The following is a 12,410-nucleotide window of genomic DNA, read 5'->3' on the forward strand; positions in this document are numbered from 1 at the left end:
TAACTACGGACTACAGAAAAGGTACATAATTAATTAGCCACGTCGGTGGTCATCCCCAGGTTGCCCAAAACACATTCTCCAACGAACCATTGCCCTTACCGTTCTCCGGCACCGGGAACAGATTCTTTCCCGATGGGTAGATAATCTGAGCAATTTCTCCACTCAGATATATTTAGTGTTTTTCATTTTATCTATTAAATATTATTTTATTCTCATTCAATGAACAAAATGAAAAAACACTGAGCCAATCATTGGCTTAGTACATGGGGTTTCATATTTTGGGGCAAATATTAAGTACCATGCACTAACCCAATGATTGGGTCAGTGCCTTTTCATCTTGTCCGTTGGATGAGAATAAAGTGATATTTAATGGACAAGATGAAAATTAAGCACCATGTATTAAGCTAATGATTGGCTCAGTGCATTTTCATCTTGTTCGTTGGATGAGAATAAAGTGATATTTAATGGACAAGCACCATGTACTAAGCCATTGATTGGCTCAGTGCCTTTTCATCTTGTCCGTTGGATGAGAATAAAGTGATATTTAATGAACAGGATGAAAAAACACTGACCCAATCATTGACTTAGTGCATCATACTTAATATTTGTCTTCCACGTGACCACCTTCTTCCCTTTTTCTAGTGCATAGTCTACCGAGGTGGAGGAGTTGCCTAGAAAGTTATGGAAATTCCGGTCATATTTAGAGAAAATCCGACAAGGATTTTTGTAAATCCAAGTTATAGTTGTTAAACTTCAAAACCAAGTTATAGTTGTTAAACTTCAAAATTTTAGGTGGTCTAGACGTTTTGATGGCGCTGAATCCATTTCCACCATCAAAAACACGATTCAAACACCCTCTACACGATTTTTTGAAATTTTTTTCCCCAGATTCCGGCCACTTTTGAAATTTTTTTGCCTGGATTCCGGCCACTTTTGGCTGTCCGAGCAATTCCTCCGCTTCGTTAGACGACTCCTGTTTCTAGTGGATCTTCCTCTATAAGTGGTTTTAGCTAGGCAAATGGATTTTACGTTGAATTTCACCAATTATTTATCACAAAGGAGATGGGTAATTTTTATATGACTTTTAGACATTAACTTTGGGTCAGGAAATTGAAATATATGTATTTCATTTGAATTAAATAAATTTAAATTTAAATTAATTAAGGATTTAATTTTTATTAAATTTTAAGTTAATTTTTTTTATTATTTTTCTATATAAAAAAAACCATCATGGTTTCAGTTTTTTTTGAGAGATGGTTCTAGCTTTGATATCCTCTACATATTATTTCATACTATTACCTTTTTTGAGAAACAGAAATTAGTTTAGTTTACATTATTTATCATGGATTTTATAGGGTATTAAATTAATTGCAATACTATTTATAAGTAAATGTTGAAAGTTTTAAAAATATATAATGTAACATAGTAATAGATTGTTGGATATATATACTGTTCACACATTTTAGTCTAACATTTTATATTGAGATTGAATTGTTTATGATTTTGACAAGATTAAATAGATTTTGTAATAAATGGTTGGATATATGTATTTTTCATACATTTTATGTGTAACATTCTATATTGAGGTTGAATTGTTTATGATCTTCACAAAGACTAAATGGATTTTGGAGGCTTTTTAACGTACCGAGTGGGGTGGTGATAGGAGGGCCTTTTCACATAATGAGAGGTTAGAAAGGAGTAGTTAGCTCTAAGTGACTGTATATGGAGAAATGAGAATCAAAGTTCAGTTATTTTTTAGTGGTTATGTGTATTTTTTGGGAGATGACTTAAAAAATAGTGATTTCCTTTGTGTTTAATATGAAAATGTTTCACATATATTCTGAACATAATAATAATAATTAAGAGATTTGGAGATTTTTAAAAGTAAATGTCATAAATATTAATATATTTATGTATTTTTTGATTAAAAAAATCAATATAAATTAAATATCTTATTTTATATTGATATTTTGTTTAAGACTAGGAGGGACTGTTTTGAATTGTTTTTTAGTTTTGGTTAAAAAACTAGTACAATTATTGTCGTTGTGTTTTTTACTATAAAAAGTAATAGAAAGATATAATAGTATTTTTTTTCATGTTATAATAAAGTATTAAACATGAGAAGAGTTTTTTTTTCATCAATATTAATTTACTTGAATTCAATCAAGGATGGACATAATGTTTTGGTTTCATATTAGATATGCATAAGTTAACTATGGTCTTTCACAATGCATTAGTGACAATGCAAACTTGGAAAAACAACAATATGTTAACTTGCAAAATTATTTAACATACTTGGACAATGAATTTGGATATGGTATAAAAAATAAAATTGAATTAGCTTTCCAAATATATAATTCGTATTTCTTAAATATGCATTTAAATAAGTGAAATTTGAGTTTCCCCATGTACATTATTTTTCATAGATGGAATTTCCTTGATTTTTTTGTAAAATCGTAGAGAACCCATTGTTATAGTATGACACTATTTTTTACAAAATAGCATCATGCTATAATGGAGGTTTTAATATATTTGTATCATAAACCACTAGGATTTTCACTCTGAACCTAAATCCAAGGAAACCAAATTAGTGAACATGTAGGCTAAGGTTATCACTCTTACTAAAAAAGTTGAAATAGAAAGAATGTGCATAGGCTCTAGAATGCACGACTATATTTGATCACATGTGACGCAGGTCAAATAACTATAGGTCTACAACTTAATCATAAACACACACCATAATACCAAAAATGAACTGAGATTCACCCAATAACAAATACACATAAACTCTCCAAATAATTAATTAAAGAAAATATTTACAAGAGAAATCATGGCCCGATGATTGGCCTCTCGTTCCTCACACTCATTCACATACTTCTATCTCTTACATGCCTCATGGGCTCACCTCAATTTATACAAATGGATTAGAACCCAAGGTAGGTTCTAGATCCCTCAACAAACTCCCAAAATATCTCTCATAATCCATAAAATCTCTCATCTAATTCATTATCCCTAGATAAGAACTAACTAATCCATAATCCTCTCAAACCTTCCACAATACTCTCGAATCTTCTCTTATTTACAATAATCTTCATTCTTCTTAAAAATTATAGGAAAAATACAATAAATAATTAAATCCTAGCTTTCTAAAATAACTCCTCTAATAAATGATTGACCCAGGTTAGATGCACCTACATCAACATGTGCACATTTAAAGCATAAGTTTATGCTCTAGGAACTTGCATGCACTTTATCACTAAGCATTCATAAGTTGGGTTTGACAAAAATTTGCCAAAGAAATCTTGTAGGTATCTAGGGCCATCAACAACATGTTGACTCACCATAAAGAATCTTTCAAAAGTATTTTTGGTCTCTTGATGGGTATAGTCAACATGGGTATGAATCATGGGACCGTGGACATGGAAAAGGGATGGAAAATTAACATGAAGCCAAAAAGGAAAATTTTATCCATTTAGGGCCAAGAACAATGCCTTAAACAACCATACATGACCTCATGAGAGTATCATTGGCCTATTATTTTTTATCTTGTGCCACTAGGTGGTTTTCAATAAAAATATATATTCTCATCTCTTCTCCATTTACCCCTCTCACCCACTCTTCATTCCCACATCTTTGAATTTCACCTATATCCCACTTTTGTCTCACGTATTTCTTAATGTCACCTATCTCCATCCACACTATTTATCTTCTTACCTCCTCCTCCTTTTCCTCTTATGCACCATTCCCACATTCCCACCGCTCCTTATCTCACCTATGTTCACCTCTTATTGCCCCTCCCCACGTTATTTCACCTTCCCTCTTGACTTACCTCCTTTCCCAACCCCTTTTGTTCTAACCATCCATGTTTATCTCATTCTCAATGTGTCTCCATGCCAACACCTCTATAGTGTCCAACATCGTAATCCTTCTCTCAAGTGACAACCTACCTCTACACTTCCTTGTCCCAAAATAAAAAATCAACCCCCAAAGTGCCAAAACTTAAAATCCCCATAAGAATGCCCTCTCTCCCAAGCTTCCCACACTTATGCCCTCCCTTGTCGCCCCTCCTCCCCTGCTCCCCTAAGTCAATGCCACAAACCCAACAATTGATGTTACCACCCTCCATTACTCCCCTAGAGCCATTCCCACATATCCTCTTATCCAAAATTTAATTTGAGGAAGACAATCATGTTAGGGCATAAATATGATAAAACAATAAGACACTAATAATAATAAAATAATAATATCTTTTTAATGTCAATCAAACCCATGGATTCATAAGAAATATTAAAGAAATCATGTTAAATTACAAATTTATTAATTATAAGCTAAGATTAAGGGTTAATTAATCACTAATGAAGCTTAAGTATTGATCAAGCTTAAGGTTAACCATAAGCTTGATCATTAATCAAGGTTAAGGTTAATCATAGTTTATTCATTAATCAAGATTCACTCTTAGTTAATCATCTAACAAAATAAGGTATAGAATACTAGTGTATCCATATAATGTGTGGGTATGTAGCTAACATATTCATTCCTCTTAATTATATTAATAATTCTTATAAGAATCAAAAAGGTTAATCACTAAGGAAGTAGGTTAATAACCTAATGTAACATAATATAATTAAAGAAAGGATACTAAACAAAGCCAAATAAAAACTAAATTGATATATAAAGCTTCAAATTTAAGGTAAAAAAAATAATCCATTTATTTAAAAAAAACAATTATATATAGTAATTTCTAAAAAACTACACTCATTTGATTTCTTAATTAATATATAATTTAAAAATAAATAAATAAATAAATAAATAAATATATATATATATATATATATATATATATATATATATATATTAAATAAGGGAAATCATATATGTATGTTAATATATAATTTAAAAATAAAATAAATAATTTAATTTTAAATAGGAAGGGGAATCTTTTCTCTAATTAAAGTTGTTTGAAATTTATTTATATATTAAAGAAGAACTTAAATAAGTGATTTAATTTATTTATATTTTAAAGAAGAACTTAAATAAGTGATTTTATTAATTTTTTAATTAAACTATGAAATTATATTTTTAAATATAAAAATAAATTTGCCATTTATAAATATTTAAACATATATATTATACTTAATTGATTATTTAAAATTATAATTCCCTAAAAAAAAATGTAATTAAAATTATTAGAAATTATATTAAAAATAATTAAAAACTATAATTTCTCCTTTCAAATTAATTTTTTAACAAAATTTATTAAAAAATTTACAAAATGGCATTAAACTTTTTATGCAAGAAAAATCTAAAGTATCTTAGGATTTTTAAAAATTTCATTTAATTATCAATAATTAATAAATAACCAATAAAATTTAATATTTATAAAATATTTTTAATATTAATTAAAGTTTTCAAATTCTTCATTTAACTATCAATAACTAATAAATAACCAATAAAATTTAACTTTTATAAAATATTTTTAATATTGATTAATATAAAAGATAAAAACTTATATAAAAATAGTTATATTTTTTTACTTGATTTAAAATAATTATAAAATTAAAATAAAATCAAATATATACCCAATATTTTAACAATGAAATAAACTCTGATTTTTAAGTATATGACATTAAGAAACCGTAATATTGTAATAAAAAATCACCAAAATTTGTGCCTCGGAGAGCACTTGAAGGTGAGAAGTTTTTATGATTAAAAAGTCATATATACATATTTGTCCAGATCTCAATTTTTGCCGAAGGCAATGGGGATCAGTGCAATTATTAAAGTTGAAAGGTCACCTAACATGGAAATCCAATACCGATCTCAATTTTGTAAACACGTGGTGGAAACTGTAGGCCTGTAAACCATTTGTACAGCAAAGCCCACTCGGATAGCAAAAGGGTTTTCGAAATATACATCCATTTTAAGCTTACCAAACCCACCATTAAAATCCCAGGTATATCGGATAACGTAACGTTGACATTAAATCCCAGTGCCCATAGTCAATGCAAAAGAATCTCATTCACCCTGCTTCAAACCACCACCGTCCTCGTAAACTGTCCGTCGTACATCACATTCACATTATTACATGATTTAGCTAATAATAAAGTACACATTTTACCATATATTTCTTTCAGTATTGGGATATATATATTAATATTTAGAAAGATTGAATGTTGTATTTTGAGTAATTATATATTTTTTAGTATTGCTTTGGATTATAGGATATATATTAATATTGACAAAGATTGAATGTTGTATTTTGACCCTGTAATTTAAGTAGGAAAGAAAAATGTATATAAGAAGAGGAAACTGAATTCATATAGGAAGACACATAATTTTATGTAGTAAAACTCTCACAATGTATCAAGGAAACCTCCAATGGGAAAGAGATTGGAATGCTTTGTTATTCGAGGTCAACAACGACTCTCTATTATACAATAAGCCTCATGGGTAACAACATTTTGATACAAAAGAACCATTACTAAGGTAAATTACATTTACAAAGTTTTTTAATTGTTGTCATTATTAACAATTTCCACCTTGACAACAATTTTCCTATTCCCTTGCCCATGTTCATTCATCGTCTTTTCTGCAAGCCAAGAGAAGCCAAACATCACTGTAACTTCTCTACCAAAACTAGTTCCCTAAACATGTCTACACAATTCTCCTGTGTGTGGACCTTTTTGAGAGCTACTTCGTCGTCATCAATTACCTGCCTTACGAAATGGTATTTTACATTAATATGTTCCGTCTTGTTGTGATAAGTCAGATTATTAGCCAAATGAATATCACTTTGACTATCATAGAATACATTCACTTTCTCCTGCATCCTTCTAAGCTCACCCAGTAGACCCTTCAACCAGATTGCCTCTTTACAGGCATGTGAAGCAACGATATATTCTTCCTCAGTATTGGACAAAGAAATTGTTTCCCGAAGCTTTGACATCCAACTAATCACGGCACTTGTAAGAGTAAATACATATCTTGTAGTAGATCTCCTTCTGTCCAAGTCACCAACATATTTTGAATTGAGATATCCACAGACTGAATCACCACAGCCATTAAAGATGATACAAGGGTCACTTGTGCCTGTCGAATATCGAAGCACCCATTTCACTACTCGCCAATGTTCTTTTCCTGGATTTTCCATGAACTTCTTGACAACTCCAACTACATGTGAAATGCTAAGTCATGTAGACACCATTGCATACATTAAGTTGCCTACTACATCTATATATGGTACATGAGACATATACTCATTTTCTTCATCAATTGTAGGACTTAAACCCGAATAAAGCTTAATATGGGAAGCTAAAGGAACATTAACAAGTGTCACATTGTTCATACCGAACTTTGCAAGTAATTTTTCCACATACTTTTGATGTGATAACCAGAGCTTTCCATTTATCCTATCTTTGTGTATCTACATGTCCAAGATTTGTTTTGCAGCTCCAAGATCCTTCATATCAAACGTCCTAGCAAGCTGAGCCTTTAACCTGTTGATCTCTTCCGTGCTTTTGCTTGCAATAAGCATATCATCAACATACAAAACCAAGTTAATGAATATACCATTGAAAGTTTTAAAATACACACAATGATCATATTCACTTCTAGTGAAGTTTTGACTCACCATGAATGAGTCAAAATTCTTGTACATTTCCTAGGAGACTATCCCAGGCCATACAATGAATTCCCAAGCTTGTAAACTAATCTCTTGTTGTGACCTTATATAAAACCTTCTGGTTGTTCCATATAGATCTCCTCATCCAAATATCCATGAAGAAAGGTTATTTTAACATCTAATTGTTCTAACTCAAGGTCAAGTAATGCAATTAGTGCTAACACTGTATGAATAGAAACAATTTTTACAAGTAACAAAAAAATATCATGAAAGTTAATACCTTCTATCTGAGAATACCCATTTTCTACCATTCTTGCCTTCTATCTTTCAATATTTCCATCAACATTTTTCTTCAATTTGAAGACCCATTTACATGCGAAAGCACTTCTCCATTTAGGAACTTCTACAAGATCCCAGGTTTTGTTCTTGGCCAAGTAATCCATTTCCTCGTCCATAGTCTTCTTCAATTTTTCATTATTTTCATCATCCATTTATCCCTTATAACAAGAAGGTTTCCCATCCTTAGTAATCTGGGAAACATAAGAAGCATAATTTACATACCTCTTGGGTGCTCTTGTTTCCCTTGTAGAACTCCTAAGAATGACTCGTCATTGAAATTTTACACTTTCCTTTATACCTTCTTCACTTTTTTCTTCAAAATTTTCTTCTCCTTCTCACTTTCTAAAAAAGGTTGAGTCTCCAACTTAATTTGTTGATAAGACAATACCTGTTCCTTTTCAACTTTTTCAACATCAATTTTTAGAAGAAAAAAATCATCAACCATTACGTCTCTAAAAACAACGATCTTTAGCGTAGAAGGATCCCACAACCTGTATCCTTTCACAACATTGTCATACCCAACAAAACCATAACATTTTTCTTTTGGGTCTAACTTAGAGCACTGCTTCTTTAGAATAAGAGCATAAGAATTACAACCAAAAATTCTTAAATATAAATAATCACAAGACTAACTTGACCAAACTTCTTTAGGAATTTTACAATTGATAGCAACTGAAGGTGATCTGTTTACCAAATAACAAGTAGTGGATACTGCTTCAACCCACATCTCCTTCTGAAGATTAGCATTGATAGTCATGCTTCTGGCTCTTCCCATAAGAGTAATGTTCATACATTCAACAATGCCATTTAGTTGAGGAATATAGATAGTAGTTTCATGTCTAACAATCCCTTCATCATTGCAATAATGTTCAAATTCTAAGGAAGTAAATTCACCTCCATTGTTAGTTCTTAACTATTTAATTGTATTTCTTATATTCTTTTCCACCATAACTTTAAACTATTTAAAAGTATTAAATACAATATCCTTTCTTTTAACATATAATCCTAAACTTTTTTGGAGTAGTCATCAATAAATGTTACAAAATAGGATGCACCTCCATAAGACATTGTAGGAGATGGTTCCTAGAGATCATTTTGAATATAATCCAAAACTACTTTACTATTATGACTTCTAGCTTTAAATTTGTGTCTACATTGTTTTCCATATACATAATGTTTACAAAAATCCAGACTCAACGATTTCAAAATAGGAAGTAGTTTGTGATTCATCAATACCAGAAGGCATTTCTCTCTCATGTGACCCAGTCGCTAATGCCATAGGCGAGATTCTTTTTGCTCCTCCTCAGATACATTTGTTGCCTCATTGACCTGAGCATTTCCATTAAGTCTGTAATTTTTTTTTTTATCTTCTCTACCTTCATAACAACTAGAGCACCATTTTAAACTCCTAGCGCTCCACCTTTACTTGTGAATTTGTAACCCTATGAATCCAACACTCCCAAAGAAATTGAATTTGTTTTCAACTCAGTTACATGTTTGACGTCAATAAAAGTTATAATTGTACCATCATACATTTTAATTCTGACATTTCCCACCCCAACATATTGAAAAGATACATTATTACCCATAAACACAAAAATTCCATTCACACCTTGATATGAAGTGAACCAGTTTTTGTGCAGACTCATGTGATGAGAAGTGCCAGAATCTAAAAACCAATCTTTAAAATTCCAACAAACATTTCTCATAGACATAAATCATCTACCATACCTGATTCAACAGAAAAAACCTCATCTATCATCCCGACTCGACTTGTTTTGCTTCCTTCTTTGGGTTTTCACCAAAATCTTGTATTTTCTAACAGTCCTTCATAATATGCCATGTTTTTTTGCAAAATTAGCATTTAGCTTTACACTTCTTTCCTCTTGACTTTGATCTAGAAGAAATTCTTGATTTTTCTCCTCTCTCCCTAGAATGGCCTCTGGCTACCATAGCTTCAAGTGTGGACGTTTCATTGCTATACTTTCTCTGCACTCCTTCAAATAACAAAGCTCCCATAAAATAATCTAATTCTAGAGATTTAGTTGTGTTGAAACTGATAGAAGTCACCAAATGGTACAACGGCTCAGGAAAAGAGCATAAAAAAGTAATGTTTTTATCTTCTTCTTCAAATTTAATCTCCATATCAGTTAATTGGAATATAAGTGTATTAGGTGATCTGCTATTTTAGTGTCTTCCTTCATCTAAAGGCTATACAACTACCTTTTCACGTAGATTATGTTGGTTATAGATTTGGTCATGTATAAAGTTTCCAATTTACCTCACAGATATGTTGTTGAGGTTTCTTCAACAATGTTGAAGAAAACATCATTAGCTAGACACAACCTTATGGTATTGAGAGATAAGGCATCCAAGTCCTCCCATTCCAAATCTGTCATGCCAACTTGTCTCTTTCTTACCACATCTACTACTTTGTGCAACTTTTGTTGCACAAGCAAATGGGCCTTACTTTTAGTTTCCATAATGAAAAATTATTTTTGTCGGTGAATTTCTCCACCTCAAACTTGACATTTGTCTTTTTCGCCATTTTCCTTCTACATGAGCTCCTTTCAATATATATATATTTTTTTAATTCACTCGGTTCTTTCAAATTTCTTGATTTGAACTCTTTAACTAGGCTTTTCTGAAAAATGATTTATTTCAGAATTTTACAGTTGCACAATTTTTATTCTTTATTTTGTTTTGTTTTTAACTATTGAATATGTCGTTAATTTCTTCTTCCAACATAAACTTCCTAGGGTTTTTTGTGCTTAAGAAAAACACTACTTCAAAAATAGACACAATTTTGTTTTCTTCCAGTAGAAACTCTTTAGAGATACCATATTAAAATTGAAATTCTACTAGGTTTTTTTTAAGGAAAATTACCCAACTAGGGTTTTGTTGTCACTACTACAACATCGTCCAAAAATTTCACTACAATTGAATTTTGGAGCCTACTATCATTTTCATATCTAATGTGTTTCCTTAATCATCAAATTTTGTCACATGTTATTCTGTGTGTTTCAAGTGCTCTTGAGTGGTCTCAAGTGTCGTCGCATTGATTAGAACATCTCTAGGTGCATTTCATGGTCATAACATCTTTGTTGTTATAAAACAACACTTTGGGTCATAGTCACACACACTTCACTCATGGTACTCAGGGAAAGTGTAGAAAGTAGAGTTTTGACATATATTTATCATTTTTCAAGCTTGCCTCAGTTTTCTCGATGATTCGGTATGAGTTGCAGATGGTTTTATGTTTACACTCATCATGTTCGGCCCTTTTCCTATATCCCAGGCTTAGAAAAATATTTGGTTTCAAATCAAACCCATTGAGGCCAAGAGTGCATGAGCACACCCTGAAGCCTTGATCCGGGATTCTTCATTGTTTAAAAGTGCGCAATGCGCCCTCCAAGAGCACAAAGCACACTACTTAATCCATATTTCCCCTTCCATGTTCTGAATTGTGCCCTTCAAAAACCAGGGCTTCCTTTGCACAATCCTTCGACCTCAAGGAATGCTCCCTCCTTGAGAGCACTCCTTCGACCTAAAGGAATGCACCCTCCTTGGGAGCACTCCTTCAACCTAAAGGAATGCGCCCTCCTTGGGAGCACTCCTTCGACCTGAAAGAATGCATCCTCCTTGGGAGCACTCCTTCGACCTGAAGGAATGTTCCCTCCTTAAGTGCATGAGTGCACCCTAAAGGTCTTAAGCTCCACCCTTCAACCTTTCACAATGTGCCATGCACCCTCTTGACCCTTTAAGCACATGAGTGCACTTTGAAGGCATGAAGCTTCATCCTTCAACCTTCGGAATTGCGTCATGCGGCCTCTTTGGTCTTTTGAGCGCATGAGCGCACTTTGAATGCACGAAGCTTCATCCTTCAACCTTCAAACTTGCACCATGTACCCTCATTGGTTTCCTTTGAGCACATTCCTTCGACCTAAAGCGATGGGCCCTCCTTGAGAGAACTCATTCGACTCGAAGAGTTGTGACCTCCTTGTGAGCACTCCTTCGAACTGAAAGGCTGTGCCCTCCCTGAGCGCACTCCTTTGATGATAAGGAATGCGCCCTCCTTGAGAGCACTCGTTTGACCCGAAGGAATGCGCCCTACTTGAGACCACTCCTTCGACCCAAAGGGATGCTCCCTCCTCAGTTTCTTGAGTGTGTGAACGTACTTTGAAGGCCCGAAGTCTTATCCTCCAGCCTTCAGGAGTGCACCTCGTGGCCTCTTTCTCTCCCTTGAGCACACAACGCACTTAGGAAGCCCGAAGCCTTCCCCTTCATCCTTCAGACTTGTAGCATGCACCCTACCTTAATTGTCTCCCTCTCTTGAGTGCATGAGAACATGTCGAAGCCAAGAATTCTTTCCCCTTCAACCCTTCAACCTTTCAAAGTGCGACCATGTGCCCAGAAGCCCCTTTTGTCCCTCTCAAGAGAACTAAAAAGG

At 32.7% G+C, this 12,410-nt stretch overlaps 1 pseudogene; it reads right to left on the minus strand.

Moving 5' to 3' along the window:
• Window positions 1-49: 49 nt before the first annotated feature.
• LOC149179118 (uncharacterized) overlaps window positions 50-12,410 on the minus strand; it is a 46,540-nt pseudogene continuing 34,179 nt past the window's right edge.

Source organism: Pinus tabuliformis, chromosome 4_1, assembly GCF_031772625.1.
Source record: "Pinus tabuliformis cultivar Carrire ecotype Pingquan chromosome 4_1, CPIR1, whole genome shotgun sequence".
Classification (NCBI taxonomy): Eukaryota; Viridiplantae; Streptophyta; class Pinopsida; order Pinales; family Pinaceae; genus Pinus; species Pinus tabuliformis.